Below are 5971 nucleotides of genomic sequence, written 5' to 3' on the forward strand. Positions count from 1 at the left end.
AGGCATCGAACCAACGCACCACCTGACACCAGCCAAACGTACATCCTGATTTGACACATCTCTGGCAACCTAACCCACGTTGGCCCCTAACCTAACCCACGTTGGCCCCTAACCTAACCCACGTTGGCCCCTAACCTAACCCACGTTGGCCCCTAACCTAACCCACGTTGGCCCCTAACCTAACCCACGTTGGCCCCTAACCTAACCCACGTTGGCCCCTAACCTAACCCACGTTGGCCCCTAACCTAACCCACGTTGGCCCCTAACCTAACCCACGTTGGCCCCTAACCTAACCCACGTTGGCCCCTAACCTAACCCACGTTGGCCCCTAACCTAACCCACGTTGGCCCCTAACCTAACCCACGTTGGCCCCTAACCTAACCCACGTTGGCCCCTAACCTAACCCACGTTGGCCCCTAACCTAACCCACGTTGGCCCCTAACCTAACCCACGTTGGCCCCTAACCTAACCCACGTTGGCCCCTAACCTAACCCACGTTGGCCCCTAACCTAACCCACGTTGGCCCCTAACCTAACCCACGTTGGCCCCTTAACCTAACCCACGCTGCACCTTAACCTAACCCACGCTGCACCTTAACCTAACCCACGCTGCACCTTAACCTAAGTTACGCTGCACCTTAACCTAAGTTACGCTGCACCTTAACCTAAGTTACGCTGCACCTTAACCTAAGTTACGCTGCACCTTAACCTAAGTTACGCTGCACCTTAACCTAAGTTACGCTGCACCTTAACCTAAGTTACGCTGCACCTTAACCTAAGTTACGCTGCACCTTAACCTAAGTTACGCTGCACCTTAACCTAAGTTACGCTGCACCTTAACCTAAGTTACGCTGCACCTTAACCTAAGTTACGCTGCACCTTAACCTAAGTTACGCTGCACCTTAACCTAAGTTACGCTGCACCTTAACCTAAGTTACGCTGCACCTTAACCTAAGTTACGCTGCACCTTAACCTAAGTTACGCTGCACCTTAACCTAAGTTACACTGCACCTTAACCTAAGTTACACTGCACCTTAACCTAAGTTACACTGCACCTTAACCTAAGTTACACTGCACCTTAACCTAAGTTACACTGCACCTTAACCTAAGTTACACTGCACCTTAACCTAAGTTACACTGCACCTTAACCTAAGTTACACTGCACCTTAACCTAAGTTACACTGCACCTTAACCTAAGTTACACTGCACCTTAACCTAAGTTACACTGCACCTTAACCTAAGTTACACTGCACCTTAACCTAAGTTACACTGCACCTTAACCTAAGTTACACTGCACCTTAACCTAAGTTACACTGCACCTTAACCTAAGTTACACTGCACCTTAACCTAACTTACACTGCACCTTAACCTAACTTACACTGCACCTTAACCTAAGTTACACTGCACCTTAACCTAACTTACACTGCACCTTAACCTAACTTACACTGCACCTTAACTGTCACATGTAACGTCACAGGAATGTAGCTTTGCCTAACAGCAACCCTCTGAACATAGTTCACTGCTTGGATCCTCTGGTGTCATGTGTATTTCTCGATGCCATGGTGCGTACCCTCACGTAAATGTCTTTCGAGTGTTGCGTACTTTCTACACAGTCCCGCTAACCACTGGAAGGGTGTAACGCTACAGAACGAATATCGCCCTCCCCTCCTGCCCTTCCAAGCTGGTCGGTCAGGCGTTTGTTTGTGAAATGAGCCTTGCAGCTGTTCAGTTGCATTCGGTTGTCGATGCAGTCAGTGTACGTTGTGGTACGGCCTGTGTGGACTGTCCGCTGATGTACGCGTAACCCACACTGATCATCCGTCGTTACGTACTGAGTGACATAATGTGGCACATGCTTGACCGTACACCGGCTGCGCCCTACAATGGCGAATCATAAGGGCCATATGTTGTGCACGATGCTACTTGTCTCGTCTCCCCATTACAGCGAGATTGCACTGTTTTACGCCGTACAGACATGTGGTAGGTACGGACGAAAGTATTGCATGTTGGCCCCCCCCCCCCTCCCTCTGCCGGGAATCAGCGTGAGCCGTCTGTTGATGTAGCGACGAGGGTTTTCCTATTTAATCGTATTGCCCCACACAACATGATACCACGGTGGACCGCGTTCCACATCTGCGACATGCTACAGAGGCCGGTTGACAGTCGACCGCGCAAGGGACATTGCACACGTGCGCGGACCATCTTCCACGTGTTCTCTCGTGTACATGCCGTAGTGTGTATGTGGGCTGATGTAGCGTGTCGTGACACATAACATGCAGGCATGCCAGAATCGTAGATTTCGCAAATGTAGATTGACGTATACGTTTGCTGCCAAAGATCCGCAAATGAACTGGAAATCAGTTGTTGAGCGGTTGTTCGCGCTGCAGGTGCATCGGTGATAGCGACGATCGGTACATCTGTGAACCGGTTGTTTCGGCGGTACCCGCCATGCCCCCGAACCTGAGTTGGCCATGTGGGTATGAAGCGATACGAGGCTGTGGCTTGGTGGGACAGTCCCCGGCCGGTGAGGGGGGGCCGCCCGGCGTGCTGGCCGCGCGCTGCGTGAGCGCACGCACTACAGCCGGCTGGTGGGGGGCGCCCAGTGGCAGGAGCGCCGGCCGACGGGCCCGGCTGGCGTCCCAGCTACGCGCCGGCGCACCCGGCGCGCGGCGCCAGGCGGCCAAAGTGGGTTCTGCCGAGCCCGGTGCGAAGCGCGGTGGACATCTGCAGTGTGCTGGTCCGATTGCGGACTGTGTGCGTTGAGGATGCGCCGCCGCCCGGCACTCGGCGTCGCGACGCCGTCTGCTGCTCGGTCGCCCCCAGCGGTTCTCGCAGGTGGTTTGTATCGCAGCTCTGCGGACGTGTTGGCGCGTGCGCTGTGCTGGGAGAGTTCGCTTCTGCACCCAAGTGGGGCTTTGCCCTTCTGTGGCGCTGGCGTTGGAGCTGCCGGTCACCGTAGGTGGCGCGTGTTGTTTCCCGCCGGCAATGCCACGACAGCACGCTCCCGGGCCTCTGTCGGCAGCGGCAAGCTCAGTTGGGAGCACGGGTGTTCGCACTGAAAGCGTCTACTCGCCTATCTCCGGGCGATTGCGCCTCTCTCGAACCCGACCAAGTACTTAGGACGGCGCTGCGCGCCGCCGGGACCTGAGAGGGTTTCGAGGTGTATCGTGCAGGGGAGCTCAGCCTCCTCCTGTTTGCAGAATAATTGAGCGGACGCTTGCGTGTTCGCGCGGGCCCTCGGGACACACTCCCGGGCGGCCGGCTGCTCAGCTCTCGTTGACGCAGCTCCCTGGTTGATCCTGCCAGTAGTCATATGCTTGTCTCAAAGATTAAGCCATGCATGTCTCAGTACAAGCCGCATTAAGGTGAAACCGCGAATGGCTCATTAAATCAGTTATGGTTCCTTAGATCGTACCCACGTTACTTGGATAACTGTGGTAATTCTAGAGCTAATACATGCAAACAGAGTCCCGACCAGAGATGGAAGGGACGCTTTTATTAGATCAAAACCAATCGGATTGGCTCGTCTGGTCCGTTTGCCTTGGTGACTCTGAATAACTTTGGGCTGATCGCACGGTCCTCGTACCGGCGACGCATCTTTCAAATGTCTGCCTTATCAACTGTCGATGGTAGGTTCTGCGCCTACCATGGTTGTAACGGGTAACGGGGAATCAGGGTTCGATTCCGGAGAGGGAGCCTGAGAAACGGCTACCACATCCAAGGAAGGCAGCAGGCGCGCAAATTACCCACTCCCGGCACGGGGAGGTAGTGACGAAAAATAACGATACGGGACTCATCCGAGGCCCCGTAATCGGAATGAGTACACTTTAAATCCTTTAACGAGTATCTATTGGAGGGCAAGTCTGGTGCCAGCAGCCGCGGTAATTCCAGCTCCAATAGCGTATATTAAAGTTGTTGCGGTTAAAAAGCTCGTAGTTGGATTTGTGTCCCACGCTGTTGGTTCACCGCCCGTCGGTGTTTAACTGGCATGTATCGTGGGACGTCCTGCCGGTGGGGCGAGCCGAAGGCGTGCTTGCGCGTCCCGAGGCGGACCCCGTTGAAATCCTACCAGGGTGCTCTTAGTTGAGTGTCTCGGTGGGCCGGCACGTTTACTTTGAACAAATTAGAGTGCTTAAAGCAGGCAAGCCCGCCTGAATACTGTGTGCATGGAATAATGGAATAGGACCTCGGTTCTATTTTGTTGGTTTTCGGAACCCGAGGTAATGATTAATAGGGACAGGCGGGGGCATTCGTATTGCGACGTTAGAGGTGAAATTCTTGGATCGTCGCAAGACGAACAGAAGCGAAAGCATTTGCCAAGTATGTTTTCATTAATCAAGAACGAAAGTTAGAGGTTCGAAGGCGATCAGATACCGCCCTAGTTCTAACCATAAACGATGCCAGCCAGCGATCCGCCGCAGTTCCTCCGATGACTCGGCGGGCAGCCTCCGGGAAACCAAAGCTTTTGGGTTCCGGGGGAAGTATGGTTGCAAAGCTGAAACTTAAAGGAATTGACGGAAGGGCACCACCAGGAGTGGAGCCTGCGGCTTAATTTGACTCAACACGGGAAACCTCACCAGGCCCGGACACCGGAAGGATTGACAGATTGATAGCTCTTTCTTGATTCGGTGGGTGGTGGTGCATGGCCGTTCTTAGTTGGTGGAGCGATTTGTCTGGTTAATTCCGATAACGAACGAGACTCTAGCCTGCTAACTAGTCGCGTGACATCCTTCGTGCTGTCAGCGATTACTTTTCTTCTTAGAGGGACAGGCGGCTTCTAGCCGCACGAGATTGAGCAATAACAGGTCTGTGATGCCCTTAGATGTTCTGGGCCGCACGCGCGCTACACTGAAGGAATCAGCGTGTCTTCCTAGGCCGAAAGGTCGGGGTAACCCGCTGAACCTCCTTCGTGCTAGGGATTGGGGCTTGCAATTGTTCCCCATGAACGAGGAATTCCCAGTAAGCGCGAGTCATAAGCTCGCGTTGATTACGTCCCTGCCCTTTGTACACACCGCCCGTCGCTACTACCGATTGAATGATTTAGTGAGGTCTTCGGACTGGTACGCGGCATCGACTCTGTCGTTGCCGATGCTACCGGAAAGATGACCAAACTTGATCATTTAGAGGAAGTAAAAGTCGTAACAAGGTTTCCGTAGGTGAACCTGCGGAAGGATCATTACCGACTAGACTGCATGTCTTTCGATGTGCGTGTCGTGTCGCGCAACACGCTACCTGTACGGCAGTAGCCGTGCGCCGCGTGCGGAACCACGCGTGCCTCTCAAAACTAGCGCAAGTGTTGTTGTGTGGTACGAGCGCTGAAGCTCTGGAGCGGCTGGCCTGCGGCACCTGGCGCCTGGCGCCGGTTTTGAATGACTTTCGCCCGAGTGCCTGTCCGCTCCGGTGTGGAGCCGTACGACGCCCATCGGCCGTCGGGCCGTTGGACACAAAGTAATGGAACAGGGGCCGTCAAACGCCTCAGTCCCGCCTCTGCAACTGTCTTGAAAGAGACGGTGGAGAACTGAAAAGATAAAGATCACCCAGGACGGTGGATCACTCGGCTCGTGGGTCGATGAAGAACGCAGCAAATTGCGCGTCGACATGTGAACTGCAGGACACATGAACATCGACGTTTCGAACGCACATTGCGGTCCATGGATTCCGTTCCCGGGCCACGTCTGGCTGAGGGTCGGCTACGTATACTGAAGCGCGCGGCGTTTGTCCCGCTTCGGGCGCCTGGGAGTGTCGTGGTCGCCTGTGTGGCCGGCCGCGTCTCCTTAAACGTGCGATGCGCGCCCGTCGCCTGGCGGTTCGCATACCGGTGCTTTCTCGGTAGCGTGCACAGCCGGCTGGCGGTGTGGCGTGCGACACCTCGTACAACGACCTCAGAGCAGGCGAGACTACCCGCTGAATTTAAGCATATTACTAAGCGGAGGAAAAGAAACTAACAAGGATTCCCCCAGTAGCGGCGAGCG

At 54.6% G+C, this 5971-nt stretch overlaps 2 non-coding genes across 2 annotated transcripts; both read left to right on the top strand.

Annotated features, from left to right (window-relative positions):
• Positions 1–3285: 3285 nt before the first annotated feature.
• On the top strand, positions 3286–5178 carry LOC126329948 (small subunit ribosomal RNA). The gene has a single exon (XR_007562601.1). It is a non-coding gene; the product is annotated as a small subunit ribosomal RNA (ribosomal RNA).
• A 355-nt stretch (positions 5179–5533) lies between these two features.
• LOC126329944 (5.8S ribosomal RNA) lies at positions 5534–5688 on the top strand. The gene has a single exon (XR_007562597.1). It is a non-coding gene; the product is annotated as a 5.8S ribosomal RNA (ribosomal RNA).
• The last annotated feature ends 283 nt before the right edge of the window (positions 5689–5971 follow it).

This window comes from Schistocerca gregaria, unplaced genomic scaffold, assembly GCF_023897955.1.
Source record: "Schistocerca gregaria isolate iqSchGreg1 unplaced genomic scaffold, iqSchGreg1.2 ptg001229l, whole genome shotgun sequence".
Lineage (NCBI taxonomy): Eukaryota > Metazoa > Arthropoda > Insecta > Orthoptera > Acrididae > Schistocerca > Schistocerca gregaria.